The 21,785-nt window shown below is 45.8% G+C and overlaps 1 long non-coding RNA gene across 1 annotated transcript in view; it reads left to right on the top strand.

The window, feature by feature from the left end:
- LOC140458618 (uncharacterized) overlaps positions 1–21,026 on the top strand; it is a 59,351-nt gene extending 38,325 nt beyond the window's left edge. The window contains exon 4 of the long non-coding RNA XR_011953618.1: positions 19,352–21,026. This is a non-coding gene — a long non-coding RNA (uncharacterized lncRNA). The remainder of the gene's footprint in view (positions 1–19,351) is intronic.
- The last annotated feature ends 759 nt before the right edge of the window (positions 21,027–21,785 follow it).

Below are 21,785 nucleotides of genomic sequence, written 5' to 3'. Positions count from 1 at the left end.
CTCTCTCAGCTCATTCCATACACACACCACCGTGTGCATAAAAAAGCTGTCCCTGCAGTGCCGTTTAAACCTTTCCCCTTTAATCTTAAACCTATGTCCTCTAGATTTAGACTCTCCAACCCCTGGGAAAAGACCTTGAATGTTGACCCAATCCATACCCCTCATGTTTATACAAACCTCTGTCAGGTCACCGCTCAGTCTCTGATGCTCCAGAGAATATAACCCCAGCTTATTCAGCAACAACCCTGGCAACATCTTGTCAATCTTTTCTGAACACTTTCAACTTTCCCAACATCCTTCCTATAGCGGGGATACTTGAATTGCAGAGAACTCCAAATATGGTCTAACATATTACTCTTGTTCCCTGAGTTCCCCAGTCTTTGTCCTCAATAAGTTCTCGAGTAAAAAAAAATGTGTTTAAGTTCTTAGACATATCCTGCTGTTCCACACATCAATGGTCGCATTGATCTTTAAGGGACAGCATTTTGTCTCGAGTTACTCTTTTACTCAATATATTTATACAATCACTTTTGGATTCTCCTGATCATTCTCTGCCAAGGCTAATGCATGTCCCCTTTCTGTATTCCTGTTTTCTACCCAAAGTGTATTCCTACAGCCCCTGTGATCCTCAGGGATTCCCTTGATCCAGCTGGCTATACCTGACATGCCCTCTTTTCCTTGACCAGACCCTCAATATACAGCCAGTGTTTCCGAATGCTGTCAGCATTGAGCTGCACACGAACAGGAACATGCTGGTGGTGATCGCTCAATTTATCTCACTTTTAAAATAGTCTCACTTACCAGACTTCCTTGCAAATAGGCTCCCCAATCACCCTTTGAGAGTTCCTGGCTAATATTATCAAGATTAGTCTGGCCCCATTTTATAACTTGAACCTGTGGACCAGCCCTGTCCTTTTCCATCACTATTTTCAAACGAATAGACTTGAGTCACTTTGGCAAAATGCTTTCCCACTCACACCTCAGTCCCTTTCCCTACCTTGTTTCCCAAGGGGAGGTCAGGTTTTGCCCCTTTCTCTTTTCAGGCCATTTACATATTGATTGGGAGTTTTCTGGAAGACAATTAGCAAATTCCTCCCTTGCAAACACTGAACACTGGCAGTCCCAGTCTAGGTTTGGAAAGTTTAAAAACCCCAACCATAACAGCCCTATTATTATGATTGATATTTGAGATCTCCTGATATGTTTGTTCCTCAGTCTGCCACTGATTATTCGGGGTCAGTAGGACAATCGTGTCAGAGTGATGACCCATTCTTATTTCTCAGTTCCACTAACATAGCGTCACTGAGTGATCCCATAGGAATATCCTCTCTAGGTACTGATGTAATGATTCATGCAATGAAAACCCACCACCACGGGTCCTCTCCTGCCTCCCCTTCGATGCTTCCTGTAGCATCTCCACCTTGAAACAATGAACTGCCAGCCCTGTCCCTCCCTCAGCTGTGTTTCTGTAATAACAATTATATCCCAGTCCCATGTTCCAATCCATGCCCTGAGTTCATCTTCCTTCGCTGTCAGGCCCCTTGCATTGAAATAAATGCAGTTTAATCATCAGTTCCCCCTCCCCCATTCCCTGCTATGTTCTTGCCTGCCTTTTCTGCTGAAATTGCTGTCTTTAACTTGTGCACCAACCTCAATCTTCTTTCTGGCCTTATGACTGTTTAAGCTCCAACACCCTGCCAGATTAGATTATATCCTCTCAAGCAGCTCTAACAATTCGCCCCATCAGGATGTGGGTCCCCCTCCTGCTCCCAGTTCAGGTGCCTTCCCCACCCTGTCAACCTGTGCTGACACCTTCAGACATCCAGGGACTCCACCAAGGTCCCGTTTTTACTCAGTTTTCTAGCAGGACCTACCCTTCATGATGTATATCCTTCGCATATGAGACTTCCCACAGTGCATTACCTCAGTGATCAGAAGTAAACTCCATCTGCCCTTAGAGTGTGTACAACTCTGAGTATGACTAACTTCATCCAGTCTCCCTAACCGTCCCTACCTCTAATTGTCGAGAGAATGCACAACCATCCCTATTGCGTTAATCTCCTCCAGTCCCTCTCATGGACACCATCTATGTAAGCTTCTCCTGTTCCTGACTATATTTTCCTTCTGTTCCAATAAACCCTTGTGAACTTTGTGACCTAGTCCAATCTCTGCAGTGCTCTGTATAATCAGCCTCACTGTACCTGGAACCTGGCTTCAATTCCAGCCTTGGCCGACTGTCCGTGTGGACTTTGCATGTTCTCCCCCTGAATGTGTGGGTTTCTCCCGGCTGCTCTGGTTTCCTGCCATAGTCCAATATTTGCACGATACGTGATTGGCCATCATAAATTGACTGTAGTATTCAGGCAAGTGTGGTTTAGGTGAGTTCACCATGAGGAATGCAGGGTTTATTGGACAGGGAGAGGGATGGGTCTGGTTAGGATGCTCTTTAGATGGGTTGGTGTGGACTTGTTGGGCCGAATGGCCGGTTCCACACTGTGGAGATTCTATTCAAGTTATTGTACAGTCCTGTCAACCATCCCTGTCTCTTCAACCTTGCCTCATCCCCAATACACTCCTTATCTGTGTAATCTCCAACAGTTTCTAAAACACTCCTTGGCGATGTCAGCTTCTCCAGTCCTTACCACGATCGATTTGACTGTCACCTCCTCCTGCTTTTAGAACAATTCCGATAACTATTGCCATTTGTTACATTACTCCCAATCACTGTTCCATCCTGAAACCACCAAAAACATTTATATCTCTGTAAACTCATCTGGACTGTCTATACTTCCTTTTGACAATCCCGTTCTGAGACTTTCTCTCTATCAAAAAAGTCATTAAGTTTAGGTAACTCTTATTATTGCAACCTCCCTTCAGCCTTACAGCACTGAGGATCTGTAGAAGCTCTTTTCAAACCGACAGCCATCTCTGTGTCTGTAATCTCCTCCACTCCCCAAAATACATTCTGTCTGAGCTCCTCTGTAGTCCATTCAACACTGTTTAACACTGTCTGTATCATTGTAACCTTGTCCAAAAACACAAACTTCCCTATCTGTGTAAATCCCTACACCAGTCCTTATCCTTCTAAGCTCAGTCTAACAATACAACCCTCCATGTCTGTGTATTCACCTTCAGTCCCTACTCACCTCCCTATCTGTGTAACCTTCTCCATCCATTTCTGCTTCAGTCTTTTCAACTGTCCGTCAGTGTAATATCTTCCAGTCCCAAAAACTCCCCTCTCTAACTTTCTCAGGCCACACATCCCTCACTATCTGTGACCTACTCCTGTCGGAGAACCCTCCCTCTGTGAACTGCTCCAACTCTTCAACTCTCCATAATCTCCTGCAGCTCTTACAGTCCTCCTTGTGGACGGAACCTCTTCCAGTCCCTAAAACGCCATCAGTCTGTAGAGACCCTACCATCATCCCTATCTGTGTTATCCTCTCAGGTCCCTGCAACCCGATCTGTAGATCCCACTCCAATGCCTGTGCCTCTCCCGATCCTGTTCCTACAAGACTCATTAACAATGTAACATCCTCCCGTCACTATCACCCACCCTGTCAGTGTAAGCTCCTCCTGTATCTTCAAACATTTACTCATCTCCATAACCTTCTCCAGCTCTTACCCCCATCTGTGTAAACATCACTCTCCACTCGAACTTCCTTCCGTTTGTACTATGCTCCCTTATCTGTGAAACTGTCTCCAAGCAAACTTGCTACCCAATCTCTCCGAAAAGAATCCAGATTCCACAGCCTCCATGTCTAAATAACCCATAGAACCTAAGCCTTCCTATGTCTATAAACATCTTCAGGCACGATGACCCTCCATATCTCTGTTTGTTCTTCCAGTCGATACAAACATCTTTATCTCTGTAATCTGCTCAGCTCCCTAAAACAGTCCCTCTCTTTGATCCAGCCCTGTCCTACAAACATCCTTATCCCTGTAAACTTCTCTATCCCTCCCAACATTCCCAACTTCATGAACCCGTCAGCCCTACAGCTCTCCACATTTCTGTAACCTCCTGTGGGTCTGTAGTCCTCATTCACTGTGAAATCGCCTCCAGTCCCCACATCCCTCCCAGTGTGGGTCTTCTGCTCCAGATCAGACCATTGCTGTCTCTGTAAACACCTCCACCTCTGACAACTCTTCCCATTTGTGTAACATCGTTCAGCCCCCATACTCTCCAGCTTCCTGAGTTCTCTTCCTGCCATTGCAACTAAAACGATGTTTATGTAACAACCACCAGTGCTTAAACCTCCCCGACTCAGTAACCTCTTGCAGCCCTAACAAAGCACCTCTCATTTCCCTACAATCCTCCCTCCCTCCCTCCTCAAATGCCTCCATCTCCATGAAACCTCACAATTACTGAATCCTCCTTTTGGCACTGCAAACCTCCTACTGTCTGCAAAATCCTCCTGTCCTGATATTCCTCGATATCTCTTTAACCCCCACCACCCTCCAGTGTCCTTCTGGGGAACATGGCAGAGGAGGGAAGAATTGTAAAGTCTGAGCCATGTTACGGAGGTAGAATTCTGGGCATTACAGATTTGGTCGAATGTCTGTGGTGTGCAGATTATTGGAGACGACTCTAAAGACAGGATTTATGACTACTTGGAAAGCCATAGTTAAATTAGTCACAGTCAGTATGGGTTTGTGAGGGGTCAGGTCATGCCTCATAAACCTGATTGAATTATTTGAGGATATGATAGAATACGTTGATGGCTCATTCAGAAAAGAAGGAAAATAGGGATACAGGATTGGATGGCCCAGAGAAGACAGAGGGTGGCAGCAGATGGACAGTATTGAGCCTGGAGCTCAGTGATCAGTGGGGTTCTGTAACAATCAGCTCTGGGACTCTGCTCTCTGTGATTTTTGTAAATGACTTGGATGTGGATGTTGGAGAGTGGGTTAGTAAGTTTGCCAATAACATGAAGGTTGGTGGAGTCGTGGGTAATGTGGAGGGCTGTTGTAGGTTGCAATGGGACATTGACAGGACGCAGAGCTGGGCTGGAAGTGACAGATGGAGTTCAATCTGGAAAAGTGTGAAGTGATTCATTCTGGAAGGTTGTACCTGAATATAGAATACAGTGTTAAAGGCAAAATACTTGGCATTGTGGAGGAACAGAGATCATGGCGTCCATGTCCATAGATCCCTCAAAGTTGCCACGCACATTGATAGGGTTGCTAAAAAGTCATGTGTTGTGTTGGCTTTCCTTTGCAGGGGCATTGATTTCAAGAGCCGCGAGGTTTTACTGCATCTTCATAGCGACCTGGTGAGACCACACTTCGAATATTGTGTTCAGTTCTCGTCCCATCTTTACAGGAAGGATGTGCAAGTTTTAGAGAGCGTACACAGGAGATTTACCAGGATATTGCCTGGAATGGAGGGCATTTCTTATGGAGAAAGTTTGAGGGAGCTAAGGCTTTTCTCATTGGAGTGAAGAAGGGGGCGGGGCGTCCTGGTAGAGGTGAACAAGATGATGAGAGGCACAGAGTGAGTGAATAGTCAGAGACTTTTTCCCCTATGGCATAAATGGCTATTACAAGGGGGTGTAATTTTACGGTGATTGGAGAATGAATAAGAGGATAGAGATGGTAGGTGGTCGGATGGACTGCCAATGGTGGTAGTAAAATTAGACACATTGAGGACATTTAATAGACTCTTGGACAGACACGTGGATAATAGTAAAATAAAGGGTATGTAAGTTAGTTTGATCTTATAACCAGATAAAACATTGGCATAGCATCATGGCCGCAGGGTCTTGGGCTGAACTGTTCTGTGTTCTATGTTCTGTCTGGTAAACTGGGTAATAAGCTCAGATCAATGTAAAAGGATATAGCATTCAGGAGGAGCTAGTGAACTGGATACAAAATGGGCTTGATGGTAGGAGACAGAGGGTGATGGGAGACAGAGAGTGGTGGGAGACATGTTGTTTTTCTGACTGGAGACATGTGACCAGCGGTGGAGTGGGTCCACTGGTGTTTGTCATTTGGATAAATGGGTTGGATGGGAATATTGGTTTCCTGGTAAGTAAGGTTTTTGGGTGTCACTGAAATTGGTGGTAAAGTGGACAGTGGAGAAGGTTATCTACGATACCAAGAGGATGAACAGTACTGCTGGGATAGTAGGCTGAAGAATAGCAGATGGGGTTTAATTAGATAAATGTGAAGTGTGCCATTTTGGTGAAACAATCCAGGGCGGGACTTGTACAGTTAATGTTCGGGCCCTGGGTAGTGTTATCAGTCAGAGACCCAGGGATGAAGGTAGACAGTTCTTTGAATGTGGTGTCACAGGTAGACAGGCTGGTGAAGCAGGTGTTTGGGATGGTTACCTTCATTGGGGAGAGCATTAACAGTAAGAGTTAGGATGTTTTGTGTCTGTATAAGACATTGGTGGGGCCACCATTAAAACATTGTTGATCAGTTGGATGAACCCATCTGGTTCACTTACTTCCTTTGAGGAAGGACATTAAATATTCTAACCTGGTCTGGCCAACATTTGACTCCAGACACACAGCAATTTGGCTGACTCTGAGCTACCCTCTGGGTAATTAGCATGGGGTCAAAGAATGTTAGTCCATGCAGTGACACCCTCATCCCATGAATGAATAAATAAAAATACATATATCCCTCCCTACCTCTGCAAACCCCTCCAGCTGCAATGATCCGTACTGGCTTTGTAACACCGTTCAGACACTGACCACTCTTTATAACACTCTCACCACCTCCAGAACCTTCACATCTCCCTGTTCCTATCGTGTCAATAAACCCTGACCATGGTTCCCCTTCGCACAGCCCTCCTCCTGCAAGCAGACCCTTTGCAATCCATTTAACATTTACTCCTAAAACACTCTCTCACTTCAGGATTTTAAGTACTTTGTGGTGATCTTCTCAGCCTCATAATCTAGTATGAACCCTTTTGTCCTGAGTGCGGGACCAGTGGGGATTTCTTACTGAGGTTTATACTGTTTCAATGGAATGTCCTTCTGTTGAGTGTTTTACACTGTTCCTTCAAACGTTTTCCACTGTTCATTTACAGACACATGTCTCAGTCTGTTTAGCCTGTTTACCTTGGTCAGTTCTCCCCTCACACACATGTAATTGGCTATTTTTGTTTCTAGTTGCAGCTTGTCCTCTGTGAATCACTTTAAAACTTTATATTTATTTAAACTGCACTTTATCACAATTTCCCGAAGATCTCTCCTGGTGACATTACTCATTCACTAAGTTTCATTACACAGTCGCTCTGCGATAGTTATGTCCCTTAACAGTTGCACAATGTGTTTTTCAAAGAAATACTGAAAAAAATTAACCGAAGTCCTCTTCCAATATCAATGTTGACTGTGTGTTTTTCCCAGATTATACAAATATTGAAGTTTTCCAAAATTACCACAATGCCTTTGTTAAAAAATTCCAATGAGTTCCTGTTTAATGCAGTGATGAACAATGAAATGCTGTTCAGTGGCGAAAACTGTTCTGCTGGTTGTTTCCGTGGCAATAGTAGCCAGAATTTACATTCAGACTGACTACTTCATGATCTGCAGCCAAATGCTTTCTCTGTAATGCCTTTGTTTTCCATTATTTTTAGTGTTATCCATTTTTTCTGAGTTTCCGCAAGATTGTGAACCATTGAATATTTTGGTTCACCCTGTATCCATGTCTAAATCTCTTTTATCGCTGTGTCACAAATCCACCTACTTTATTACAGTGACGTTGTCCATTTAAAAAAGTTGTCCATTTAAAAAAAACATAACTTACTCTTTCCTGCAATTTTCTGTCACACATCTTATCGCTGATGTACAATTTTAGTTAAACTCTGTCCCTTCCTGTTCCTTTCTGCTTGTCTTCAGCCACATTCCCATGCTGTTCCATTGCTCCACCTTTTCTATTTGGATTTGGAAAGTTCCTTTCACCTGAATCCTGTCCCTGCATCCTCTCAGTTTAAAGCCCTGTCCATAAACCTACAGACATGATCAGCCAGGACCCTGGTCCTAGCACGGTTCCAGTGGGACCATCCTAATGGATTATTTATTAAATCAGGTATGGGATGTGGGTGTCTCTGGCTGACCAGCCTTTCTTGCCCAGTCCTAGCTGCCCTTGAACTGAGTAACTTGCTTGGCCTTTGAAGAGGGTAATTGGGAGGCAAATACTTTGTGGCTATGTCGTGCAGACCATATGAGGATGGGCAGATGTCCTTCTCTGAATAACATAGCAGCCTGGGATACATGCAGCGGTGTTTGTGCAGTGTGTCAAGGAAGCTTTTCTAACTCAGTATGGAGATTGTCCGACCAGAGGGGAGGCCATATTGGATTTGGTACTTGGTAACGAACCTGGACAAGTGATGGGCTTGTTAGTGTGTGAACATTTTGGTGATCATGACCACAATTCTGTGACTTTCACCTTGGTTATGGAGAGAGATATGTGAGTGCAACAGGGTAGGTTTTACAATTGGGAGAAGGGTAAATACGATGCTGTAAGACAGGATCTGAGGAGCATAAATTGGGAGCATAGGCTATCAGGGAAAGATGTCGTGGAAATGTGGAACTTTTTCAAGGAACAGATACGACGTGTCCTTGACATGTATGTACCTGTCAGGCATAGAACATAGAACATAGAAAAATACAGCGCAGTACAGGCCCTTTGGCCCTCGATGTTGCGCCGATCCAAGCCCACCTGACCTACACTAGCCCACTATCCTCCATATGCCTATCCAATGTCCGTTTAAATGCCCATAAAGAGGGAGAGTCCACCACTGCTACTGGCAGGGCATTCCATGAACTCACAACCCGCTGAGTAAAGAATCTACCCCTAACATCTGTCCTATACCTACCACCGCTTAATTTAAAGCTGTGCCCCTTTGTAATAGCTGGACTCCATATGTGGAAAAAGGTTCTCATGCTCAACCCTATCTAAAACCCTAATTATCTTGTACACCTCTATCAAATCACCCCTAAACCTTCTTTTCTAAAATGAAAACAGCCCCAAGTGCCTCAGCCTTTCCTCATACGATATTCCTACCATACCAGGCAACATCCTGGTAAACCTCCTCTGCACCCGTTCCAGGGCCTCCACATCCTTCCTATAGTATGGCGACCAAAACTACACACAATACTCTAGATGCGGCCGCACCACATATACAACTGCAACATGACATCAGCACTCCGGAACTCAATTCCTCTACCAATAAAAGCAAGTACGCCACATGCCTTCTTCACCGCACTATGTACCTGGGTGTCAACTTTCAGAGATCTGTGCACATGGACACCAAGATCCCTCTGCTCATTCACACTACCAAGTATCCGACCATTAGCCCAGTACCCCATCTTTTTGCTCCTCATACCAAAGTGAATCACCTCATACTTACCCACATTGAACTCTATTTGCCACCTTTCTGCCCAGCTCTGCAGCTTATCTATATCCCGCTGTAACCTGCCACATCCTTCTTCGCTGTCCACCACTCCACCGACTTTCGTATCATCCGCAAACTTGCACACCCAACCTTCTAACCCCTCCTCCAGGTCATATATAAAAATGATAAACAGCAATGGTACCAAAATAGATCCTTGCGGAACACCTCTAGTAACAAGATGAACCTTTACCATCAACTACTACCCTCTGTCTTCTTCCAGCCAGCTAATTCCTAATCCAAAACTCCAACTCACCCACAATGCCATTCCTCCGTATTTTTGCATTAGCCTACCATGGGGGAGCTTATCAAACGCCTTACTAAAATCCATATACATCACATCTACCGCTTTACCCTCGTCCACCTCCTTAGTCACCTTCTCAAAGAATTCAATAAGGTTTGTGAGGCACGACCTGCCCTTCACAAAACCATGCTGACTATCCTTGATCACATTATTCCTATCCAGATATTCATAAATCCTATCCCTTACAATTCTCTCTAAGACTTTGCCCACAACAGAAGTGAGACTCACCGGCCTATAGTTACTAGGGTTATCCCTACTCCTCTTCTTGAACAAGGGAACCACATTTGCTATCCTCCAGTCTTCTGGCACTATTCCTGTAGACAACGAGGACATAAAAATCAAGGCCAATGGCTCTGCAATCTCCTCCCTTGCTTCCCAGACAATCCTAGGATAAATGCCATCAGGCCCAGGGGACGTATCTATTTTCACCCTTTCCAGAATTTCCAACACCTCTTCCCTACATACCTCAAAGCCGTCCATTCTAATTAATTGTGACTCAGTATTGACATCGGCAACAATATCCTGTTCCGAGTGACTACTGACAACAAGTATTCATTCAGTGTCTCCACAATCTCTTCAGCCTCCACACACAACTTCCCACTACTATCCTTGACTGGACCTATTCCTACCCGAGTCATTCTTTTATTCCAGGCATACCTATAGAAAGCCTTTGGGTTTTCCCTAATCCTACCAACTAAGGACTTTTCATGTCCCCTCCTTGCTGCTCTTAGCTCTCTCTTCAGATCCTTCCTGGCTACCTTATAACTCTCAATCGCCCCAATTGAACCTTCACACCTCATCTTTACATAGGCCGCCCTCTTCTCTTTAACAAGGGATTCCAATTCCTTATTAAACCACGGCTCCCTCACAAGACCCTTTCCTCCCTGCCTGACTGGTACATACTTATCAAGGACACTCAATAGTTGTTCCCTGAACAAGTTCCACATATCAATTACGCCCTTGCCTTGAAGCCTACTTTTCCAAGCCACGCATCCTACGTCTTGCCTCACCGCATCATAACTTCCCTGCCCCCAGCTATAACTCTTGCCCTGCAGTGCACACTTATCCCTCTCCATCACGTCACCGAATTGTGGTCACTGTCCCCAAAGAGCTCACCTACCGCCAATTCTCATACCTGGCCTGGTTCGTTACCCAGAACCAAATCGAATATGGCCTCACCTCTTGTTGGCCTGCCTACATATTGTGTCAGGAAACCCTCCTGCACACATTGGACAAACACCGACCCATTTAACGAATTCGAGCTATAGCTTTCCCAGTCAATATCAGGAAAGTTAAAGACCCCATAAAAACCACTATATTACTTTCATTCTTCTAATGAATCATCCTCGCAATCCTTTCTTCTTCGTCTCCAGGACTATTAGGAGGCCTGTAGAAAACTCCTAACAGGGTGACCTCAACTTTCCTATTCCTAACCTCAGCCAAAACTACCTCAGATGGCAAGTCTTCATCCATCGTCCTTTCCACCGCTGTAATACTATCTTTGATGAGCAATGCCACACCTCCCCCTCTTTTACCCCAACCTCTGACCCTACGAAAACATTTAAACCCTGGAACCTGCAACAGCCAATCCTGTCCCTGTTCTACCCATGTCTCCGTAATAGGCAGTGAAGCGATGGCCATGTGAGGGAACCTTGGTTGACGAGGAAGGTTGAATGTTTTGTAAAGAGGAAGAAGGAGGCTTACATAAGGTTGAGGAAACAAGGTTCAGACAGCGCGTTGAAGGGATACAGGATAGCCAGAAGGGAGATGAAGAAAGGGATTAGGAGAGCTAAGAGAGGGCATGAAAAATCATTGGCAGGTAGGATCAAGGATAACCCCAAGGCCTTTTATGCGTATGTGAGAAACATGAGAATGACAAGAACGAGGGTAGGTCCGATCAAGGACAGTAGTGGGAGACTGTGTATTGAGTTGGAAGAGATAGGAGAGGTCTTGAATGAGTACTTGTCTTCAGTATTTACAAATGAGAGGGACCATATTTTTAAAGAAGAGAGTGTGAAACGGACTGGTAAGCTTGAAGAGATACTTGTTAGAAAGGAAGATTTGTTGGGCATTTTAAAAAACTTGAGGATAGACAAGTCCCCCAGGCCTGATGGGATATATCCTAGGATTATGTGGGAAGCAAGAGAGGAAATTGCAGAGCCGTTGGCAATGATCTTTTCATCTTCACTGTCAACGGTGGTGGTACCAGGGGACTGAAGAGTGGCGAATGTTGTGCCAATGTTCAAAAAAGGGAATAGGGATAACCCCGGGAATTACAGGCCAGTTAGTCTTACTTTGGTGGGAGGCAAAGTAATGGAAAGTGTACTGAGGGATCGGATTTATGAGTATCTGGAAAGACACTGCTTGATTAGGGATAGCCAGCACGGATTTGTAAGGGGTAGGTCTTGCCTTACAAGTCTTATTGAATTCTTTGAGGAGGTGACCAAGCCTGTGGATGAGGGTAGAGCAGTGGATGTAGTGTACATGGATTTTAGTAAGGCATTTGATAAGGTTCCCCATGGTAGGCTCATGCGGAAAGTCAGGAGGCATAGAGGGAAATTTGGATAGAAAACTGGCTAACTGGTCAAAGTCAGAGAGTGGTGGTAGATGGTAAATATTCAGCCTGGAGCCCAGTTACAAGTAGAGTTTCGCAGGGATCAGTTCTGGGTCCTCTGCTGTTTGTAATTTTTATTAATGTCTTGGAAGAGGGAGTCGACGGGTGTGTCAGTAAATTTGCAGATTATACGAAGATTGGTGGAGCTGTGGATAGTGCAAATGGACTTAGATATGATTCAGAGCTGGGCTGAGGAGTGGCAGAGGGAGTTCAACCCTGTCAAGTGTGAGGTTGTCCATTTTGGAAGAACAAATAAGAACGCCGAATACAGGGTTAACGGTAGGGTTCTGAGTAAGGCGGAGGAGTAGAGGGATCTTGGGGTCTATGTTCATCGATCTTTGAAAGTTGCCACTCAGGTGGATAGAGTTTGTAAGAAGGCCTATGATGTATTAGCGTTCATTAGCAGAGGGATTGAATTCAAGAGTCGTGAAGTGATGTTGCAGCTGTACAGGACCTTAATAAGGCCACATTTGGAGTACTGTGTGCAGTTCTGGTCGCCTCACTTTAGGAAAGATGTGAAAGCGGTGGAGAGGGTGCAGAGAAGATTTACCTGGATGTTGCCTGGAATGGAGAATATATCGTACAAGGATAGGTTGAGAGTGCTCGGCCTTTTCTCATTGGAATGGCGAAGGATGATGGGTGACTTGATAGAGGTTTATAAGATGATCAGGGGAATAGAGAGAGTAGACAGTCAGAAACTTTTTTCCTGGGTACAACAGAGTGTTACAAGGGGACATAAATTTAAGGTGAAGGGTGGAAGGTATGGGGGGGGATGTCAGGGGTGGGTTCTTTACCCAGAGAGTGGTGGGGGCATGGAATGCGCTGCCTGTGGGAGTGGCAGAGTCAGAATCATTGGTGACCTGTAAGCGGCAATTGGATAGGTACATGGATAGGTGCTTAAGCTAGGATAGAAGTTCGGCACAACGTCGTGGGCCGAAGGGCCTGCTCTGTGCTGTATTGATCTATGTTTTATCTATGTTCTATACATTTCATTGGGCACTGGCGATTTCTCCAGCTTTATGCCTGTGAAAACATTTAATACCTCCCCTTTATTGATCTTAACATGTTCTGGAACCTCACCACCCCAACTGAAATCCCCAGCTACAACGTCTTTCTACTGTGTGAATACAGATGGGAAGTATTCATTGAAGACCTGCTTTCTCTGACTCCATGCACAGATTGTCCCTTTGGTTTCTCACAGGCCTTCCTCTTTCACTGGGAATCCTCTGACACTCATGATGCTGATAAAATACCTGTGGCTTTTCCACAATCGTATCTGCCAAATATATTTCATGACCATTGTTTGTCCCTAATTTTCCACAATCCCATTGCACTCTCTATACTTGTGAAGGGCTTCACCTGATTTTATTGCACTGTATCTTCTTTATCAAACTCCCGGTATCACTTGATCAGTATTCCCTGGACTTGCTGCCTTTACTATTCACTCTTCAAGGAGCACACTGGCCCTGCATTCACACTGCATCACTTTAAAATGCTCCACTTTCCTAACATAGACCCAACTGCAGGGAGTTCCTCCCTGTCTCTGTTTGCCAGATCCTGTCTAATGATCGTGATACTGATAGGAGGCACAGTTGTGAGGGGGACAGACAGGAGACTGTGTGCCTCCAGAGGAGACCCCAGGATGATGTGCTGCCTCCCAGGTACCAGGGTCAAGGATGTCTCTGAGTCGTTATTGAACATTATGAAGGGGGAGGGTGAACATCCAGAGGTCATTGTGCACATTGGTCCACATGACAGAGGTCGACAAAGGGATGGGGTCCTGTGAAATGAGTACAGGGAGTCAGGTGAGAAGTTAAAAAAAAGCAGGATATTGACTTTAATGATCTCCAGATTACTCCCAGTGCCAAGTGCCAGTGAGGATAGAAATAGAAAGGTAGGCCGGATGGATGTGTGGCTGAGGAGCTGGTATAGTGGGCAGGGATTTCAGTTCTTGGGTCATTGGGATCTCTTCTGGGGTAGAGGGGACCTGTACAAAGGGGATGGTTTGCACTTGAAGCAAAGGGGCACAAGTATCCCTGGGAGGAGATTTGCTAGTGTTACCCAGGAGGGTAACTAGTTTGGCAGGGAGTTGAGACTCTGAGTGAGAGAGGGACCATCGAAAAGTCAGGGGAAATACATCAGCCATCAAGAGCAAGTTACCTATTCAGGATATCCAGGGGCACAGTTGAGGGAGGGAAAGATATATAGTTTAAAGGGCATTTATTTCATCACACGAGGCCTGACTGGTAAGGCAGACGAGCTCAGAGCATGGATTAGCTCTGGGGACTGGGATATTATAGCCATAATAGAAATATGGCTGAGAGAAGGAGAGGTCTGGCAGCTCAGTGTTCCAGGATAAAGAAACTACAGGCGGGACAAAAGGGCAAGTAAGTGAGGAGGGGGAGTTGTCCTTTTGATTAGGAAGGACATAAAACCTGTGCATCGAGACAATTCTGTTAAGCAGTCATCAAATGAGGCCGTAACCTTAAAAGCTAGAAACAAAAAGGGGATGGTCAGTCTGCTGGGATTATGTTCTAGACCCTCAAATAGCCAGCGGGTACGAGAGGAGCAAATGTGTAGTGAGTTTGCAGGTACCTATAAAAATAATAGAGTAGGATTGGATGGAGATTTTAACTTCCCCTGGATTGGCAGGGACACCCAGAGTGTAAAAGGCCCGTACTGGGTGGAATTTATAAAATGTGTCCAAGGAGGTTTCCTCAATCAAGACGTAGAGGGTTCTACGCTACTCAGGGGGGTGCAACACTGGACCTCTCCTCAGACAACCAGGTCAGGCAAGTGACTGAAGTATCAGTCGGAGAGCACATTGCATCCAGTCACCACAACTGTCTTTGTTTTAACATAGTTGTGGAAAAAGATCAGGCAGGTTGACAGATTTAGGTCTTAAACTGGCACTGGGCCAATATTGGGGCCATTCAGCAGGATCGAGCAGGGATTGATTGGGTGAAGGTAAAAATCACACAACACTAGGGTATAGTCCAGATGGTTTACAGAGGACCTCGATTATCTGAACGAGATGGGCGGACACTATTCCGTTCAGATAATTGATTATTCGGTTAATCGATTCAATACCTTTCCTCTGGGGCTCGGAGTTTTTAGTCCAGTCTGCTCCCTGTTCAGGTGACTAGGCAGCAGCAAGCCATGAGCGAGCCCCCACACCCTGCCAAACCCCAAAAACACACCCTGCTCGCCTCCAACACCGCCCCCACCCGCCTCTCAACGTCGCCCCCCAAACCGACCCAACAGCGAATCCTGCCCCCAAAACCGTCTGACACCACCCTCCACCCGCCGCCTGCCCCCACCTCCCACACACATCCTACATCGTCCCCAAACCCGTTCAACACCGTCCCCTGTCCACCACACCCACCGTCCAATCCATGTCCACGCCCATGCCCCCGTAAGTGTTTCCCAGGTGCAGATTGTACAGCTTGCCGGTCCATATTCTTTCCAGAACCTCAGCATCTGACATCAACAAAAGTCTTCATTAACTACAGCCTTCCATATCTCTGTTTGTTACTCAATTCTACACAACTCTCTTAATCTCTGTAAGTCGCACAATTCCATAAAATACCCCATGCCTGCATACACTGACCCAATCCGACAGTGAGAAGCCTCACTATCCTTTTGATCACCTGTAGTCACTCCAGATCACCCTGACTCCATTGAATACAGCCCATCTCATATTGTAACTCCTCTAACTCATATGTTACTCCCCATCTCTGTGATATTCTTCAGATACTGCAATTCTCATTCTTTATCTCCAGAGCTTCCAATCCCCCTGATCAGTGTAAGGTTATTGATCCCTTGCAGCATGTTTAACACCTGTAGCAGCCTCCAACTCCTCAACGCATCCTGTCGCTGTAACCTCCTCAAATATTACAGCTCACTGTCTTTGTAATATCTTCCAGTATCTGCAACCCTTTCGATTTTTGTAACCCACTCCAGAACAGCACTCCACATCTCTGTGTAACTGATGGGAATGCTGTAAATCTGCCTTCGCAGTCCTCAGTAACTCTCTGAACTTCTGCAGCCCTACAACCTTCAGCATCTCTGGCTTCTCCAATCCCTACACTTCTCCCTGGCTGTGTGAACTGATCCAGCCCCTTCAGCCCTCCCTATCTCACTCACTGCTGCAGCTCCAACTCTTGTCCATGTCAGTATAATTCCCAGCACCAACAATCCTCCCAGTCTCTATAAACTCCTGCAGCTCCAACTACCACCCCTACCTGTGTACTCTCCAGTCCCTCCAATCCTCCCTTTCTCTATAAACTCCTGTCGCTCCAATACCACCGCATCTGTCTACTCTCCAGTGCCTCTGTGTAATCTTTAGTACCTATATTCCTCCCAATCTCTGTAAATCCTTCAGAACTGATAATCCTGTAACTCTACTTGACATCTTTCAGCCCGATAACCACCTGATCTCTAACCACCGAACTCTGTAACATCCTCCAGTCTCTACAGCCCAGCTTTTCTCTGTTAGCTTCTCTGGTAACTGTATTCCCCTTCATCTCCGGTTACAGCTCCTTGCTCAGTGAAACAATGTCTCAGTACCGAATCTGTAAGAACACAAGAATCTTTGGTGTATCAATAAATTTGCCTCATTTTCTAAATTTTAATGACTGCAAGTTCAACCTTCTCCACCTCTTCTCATCAATATCCCTCCATTTTGAAGACCAGCCTGGTGAACCTTCTCTGGGCTGCCTCCAATGCAAGGACATTTTCCCTCCAGATAGGGGACCAAACCTGTTCACAGTATTCTCCGTGCGGGCTGACAGGAGTCTTCTATAGTTGTTACAAGCCTTCATTATTTTTATTCTCCATTCCCTTTGAAATCAATGCCAGCATTCCATTTACATTCTCTATGTCCTGCTGGTCCTGTATGCCACCGTTCTGAGATTTATAGACCAGGATTCCAAAGTTACACCATAGAGTAGCTTTCTGCAGTTGATCTGAAACCAAGAGCTGACAGCAATAATCACGAAAGTGCTGGGATGTATGTTAAACAATATGCTAGAAATACTAACTGCACACTTAGAAACCTATGGAATAAGCGCAGTCCGTAAGACCATCATATATAGGGGTAGAATTAGACCATTCAATCCATCAGGTCTATTCCACTATTCGATTGTGCATGAATTGTTTCTCAACCCCATTCTCTCACTCCCTGTAACCCTTGATCTCAATATTCATCCAGAACCTGCTTATCTCTGAGTAAGATACACTGAATCACTTCGCATCCACAGCCCCATGAGGCAGTGAGTTCCACAGATCCATCACCCTCTGGCTGAATAAATTCCTCCACATCTCTATTCTAAAGGGCCGTCCCTTCACTCTGAAGCTGTGCCCTTGGCCCCTGGTCTCTCCTGCTCGTGGAAACATCTTGCCCACTTCCACTCCATCCAGGCCCCTCAGTATTCTGTAAGTTTGAATGAGATTCTGCCGCCGCCTCTCAAACTTCATCAAGTGCAGTCCCAGAGACTTCACCTGCTCCTCTTATGATACAAATTTCATCCCTGAAATCTTTCTTGGAAACCCATTTCTCGTACCCCTTCACATCCTTTGGTCTGACTCTTAATGAATAACGTGTAGAGTGTAGTCCCAACACTGACCCCTGCGGAGCTCCCCCATCACCAGTTCCCATCGTGAAACATCGCCCTTTCTTCACACTCTCTGCCTTGTGCCAATCAGACAAATCCTCTATCCATGTTCTGCATGTTGTTCTGAAATGGAAATGTCATTTCACACCCACTGCTGGATTTATTTTTCTGTCTGGCTGTAAACAGCAGAGTTTCACCATTACCTTCCCACCTGTAATTCCCTGGAGAAGGTGGTGGGGAGTTGCCTTCCTGACCCACTGCAGTCCTTTGGGTGTAGGGACAGACACAGTGCTGGGAGGATGGTGTGTGGCTTGGAAGGCATCTTGGAAATGCTGGTGTTCCTCTGCACCTGGAGCTCCTGTCCTTCCAGGGTATAGTGGTTCCGGGTTTATGAAGTGCTGTTGAAAGGGCCTGCCTGAGTGACCTCAATGCTACTTGTAGATTTTTATTCCTTCATTTATTCATGAAGATGAGCTTTGTTGGCTGGGCCAGCATTTATTGGTGATATGGAGTTGTCCCTGAGAAGGTGGTAGTGAGCTGCCTTCCTCAGCCACTGCACCAGCCGTTGGAACTGTTGTTATCCGTGTACCCTCCAGCAGGCGCTACAACACTCCTCATGTCTGTAACTGCAAACAGATAATGCACCTCTCCCTTTTATATCTCACATCCTCCCCGCCATGTAAATCTGACAGTGCCTCACAATATCTCACCTCCTCCATTCTCATCTGTTCTAGAGATCACTAAAATTACTTTATTCTTGTTTAAACTTCTGATCATCCAAAATCTCTCCCATTTTAAATTTGTAACCCCTTCAGTTTCTGTTACTCTCCATATAACTGCAATCAATGATAGCACAGGTTCCCTTCCTAAATCTCTAATTACAATGATTGCGTGTGCTAAAGTGGCACTTTTCTTCCTCCCTATCCATCTCAGGACTTCCAACCCCTACAATCCCACTATTTTGGAATGCTCACAATTTCTACACCTCCTCAAGTCCTGGGGGTCCTTGAAAATTACCAGTGCCCCAATGGTTTATATTCCCCCCAGTTACTGCAAGTCTTCTCACTCTGTCACATCCAAGTCTGACACATCCAAGTCTCCATCCAAATCTCCAGGACCAGACAACACTTGCTGGCTCTCAATTTGCATTTGTTGAAGTCTACACATCTCTGTAAGCAGCTCAGAAAAAGTAATTTAGACTCTACAAAGCTCCGTCATGCACAAGCCACCATCTCTCTTTTTCCCTTGCCTTCTTCAATGTCTGAAACTCTCACTGTATCTTCCAGTAACGTTCTTGAGTTGATGCAGGTTTGCCTAGCTCCCCAGAATACCTTTTCCATCCCATATATCACGCTCAATCACTGTAACACTCTCTGCTTTGTCTAGTCCTGCCTTTTCTAATGTTTTTCCAGGCACAACGGCGATCCTATAAGAGAGCAATACGGAATGGAATGTTATAAATTTCAGCTGAGGCTTGAGGCCTATCATTACCTGGAAGTCACAAGGGGAGAGAACCTGAGAGAGAGCAGCACAGAGCGGGAGAATATTAATCAGTAGCGACGTTCGAGGCCGACGAGGACTTGGAGTTGCAGAAGCAGCAGAGCAGGAGGCTCGAAATCAACACCGAGTCACAGAGGGAGTGACCATGTGACGGAGCAACGTGGAGCAGGAGCATGAGGCTCACTCACACCTGGGAGTTACAGAGGCAGCAAAGTGGGAGGATATAAATCAACACTGAGGATCATGGCCTAATTGTGCCTGGGAGTCACAGAGACGGTGACCCTGTGAGGGAGCAAAGTGGAGGGGGAGCAGGAGGAGGACAAGGCCCTGGGAGTCACAGAGACAGTGACCCTGTGAGGGAGCAGAGTGGAGTGGGAGCTGGAGGATTACACGTCCCTGGGCGTCACAGAGATGGTGACCCAGTGAGGGAGCAAAGTGGAGTGGGAGCTGGAGGATTACACGACCCTGGGCGTCACAGAGATGGTGACCCTGTGAGGGAGCAAAGTGGAGTGGGAGCTGGAGGATTACACGTCCCTGGGAGTCACAGAGACGGTGACCCTGTGAGGGAGTGGAGTGGAATGGGAGCTGGAGGATTACACGTCCCTGGGAGTCACAGAGACGGTGACCCTGTGAGGGAGCAGAGTTGAGTGGGAGCTGGAGGATTACACGTCCCTGGGAGTCACAGAGATAATTCTGCTGCTGGGACCTGCCTGCACTGAGTTTGAAAAAAGTGCAAGAGCCATCGCAGAAAAGGCTGTAATTTCATTGGCTGATAAATACACCGCTATTAGCGACTGTCAGTTAATTGCTATAATTTTTTTTCAACTTCTGAAATAAGGGTTGAACACAGAAATAAGAGGGAGAACTGAAATTGTGAGCCAATATAATAAATTAACTTCAGTAAGACCAGTTGAATTAGGGACTTAACCATATTGTTATTTCCAAATGCTAACTTCATTCTAAGTAATTAATTAAGTTACTCCAGACATATTGCATTTTAAGACATGGCAAGACATGTTTGTCAGATGGAAAATGTGTTCTGTTACATTGGGAAGTCATAGCCCCTGCTTGTATCCTAGATGGGCACTGGGTCATGGAGTTCAGACAGTGACTAGAGACTCTATGGGACAACTGTGATGCTGAGAGTTAGGTGGATAGTACACACACACAGCAGATTACCCTGCAGACATGACAGCCTGGAAGAAGGAAGGGTCTGGGGGATGAGGCAACCAGAGAGAAACAATGAGGGAATACAAGAAAATCCTGGTATCTCCCTCCCAATTCAGTTTCCCAGTTTGGAAGCTGATTACATTGTAGGCTGCTCAAGGGCGGGCAGTCAGAGCCATGTCTGTGGCACCACAAGCAGCCTGACTGTACACATGGGGAGGGAGAAGGAAGGAGGAGCAATAGTCACAGGGGAGACAGGAAAATAAAGAAGGTGTCAGTGTGTCTGTAATTCCAGGATAGTGGGGTTAAGAATGTCACTGTGTCTGCAGGACATTCGTCTGGGGAACAGTGAGCAGTCAAAGGTCATGTTCATGTTGGTAGGAATGACCTGGGTAGGAAGGGCGAAGTGGTCTGCGAGTCAGAAATTAGGGAGCAAGGTGGATGGTTAGCAAGCCGGTCCGCAAATGCAGCAATCCCTGAAATACTCCAAGTGCCGTGTCCAAGTGAGAACAGGACTCGTGGTTTTAGGTAGATGAGAGTGTGACTGTAACGATGATTCAGCAGGAAGGGCTTCAGATTACTGGGACATTGAGACTGGTTCTGGGGAAGGCAGCAACTGTACAAGCTGGATGGGCTAACGTGACAGAGCTGGGACTGAGTTCGTTGTGCGGTGTTTGGGAGGGATTGAAAATAACTTGGCGTGTGCTTAGGATCCAAAATGGAATAGAAGAGGAGACGACCAGAATTCTCAAACTAATGTGAGATACAATTGGTACTAATTTACAACAACAAGTTTATCAGTGGAAGATGGAGTAAGAAAGAAAGCCCGTAATCTGAGGTACTCTGCATGGACGTGAATACTCAGTGTGGGGAGTTCCAGATGCAGATTGGTGTGTGGAAATATGATGTACTGATCATCGAGAGCTGGCTCAAGGAATGGCAGGACTGGGTGTTAAATACTGCTGGGGAAAAGGGATTCCGAAATGATAGAAGTGAAGGGAAAAGATGAAGGTAGAAGTATTTGTTTTGATTAGTGTTAGTTAAGAGGTCCAAGAGAAAGATTAGATTAGATTACTTACACTGTGGAAACAGGTCCTTCGGCCCAACAAGTCCACACCGCCCCGCCGAAGCGCAACCCACACATACCCCTACATCTACCCCTTACCTAACACTACGGGC

This window comes from Chiloscyllium punctatum, chromosome 33 (genome assembly GCF_047496795.1).
Source record: "Chiloscyllium punctatum isolate Juve2018m chromosome 33, sChiPun1.3, whole genome shotgun sequence".
NCBI lineage: Eukaryota > Metazoa > Chordata > Chondrichthyes > Orectolobiformes > Hemiscylliidae > Chiloscyllium > Chiloscyllium punctatum.
The sequence above is the reverse complement of the archived record's forward strand: the minus strand, read 5'-3'. Positions and strand labels throughout refer to the sequence as shown.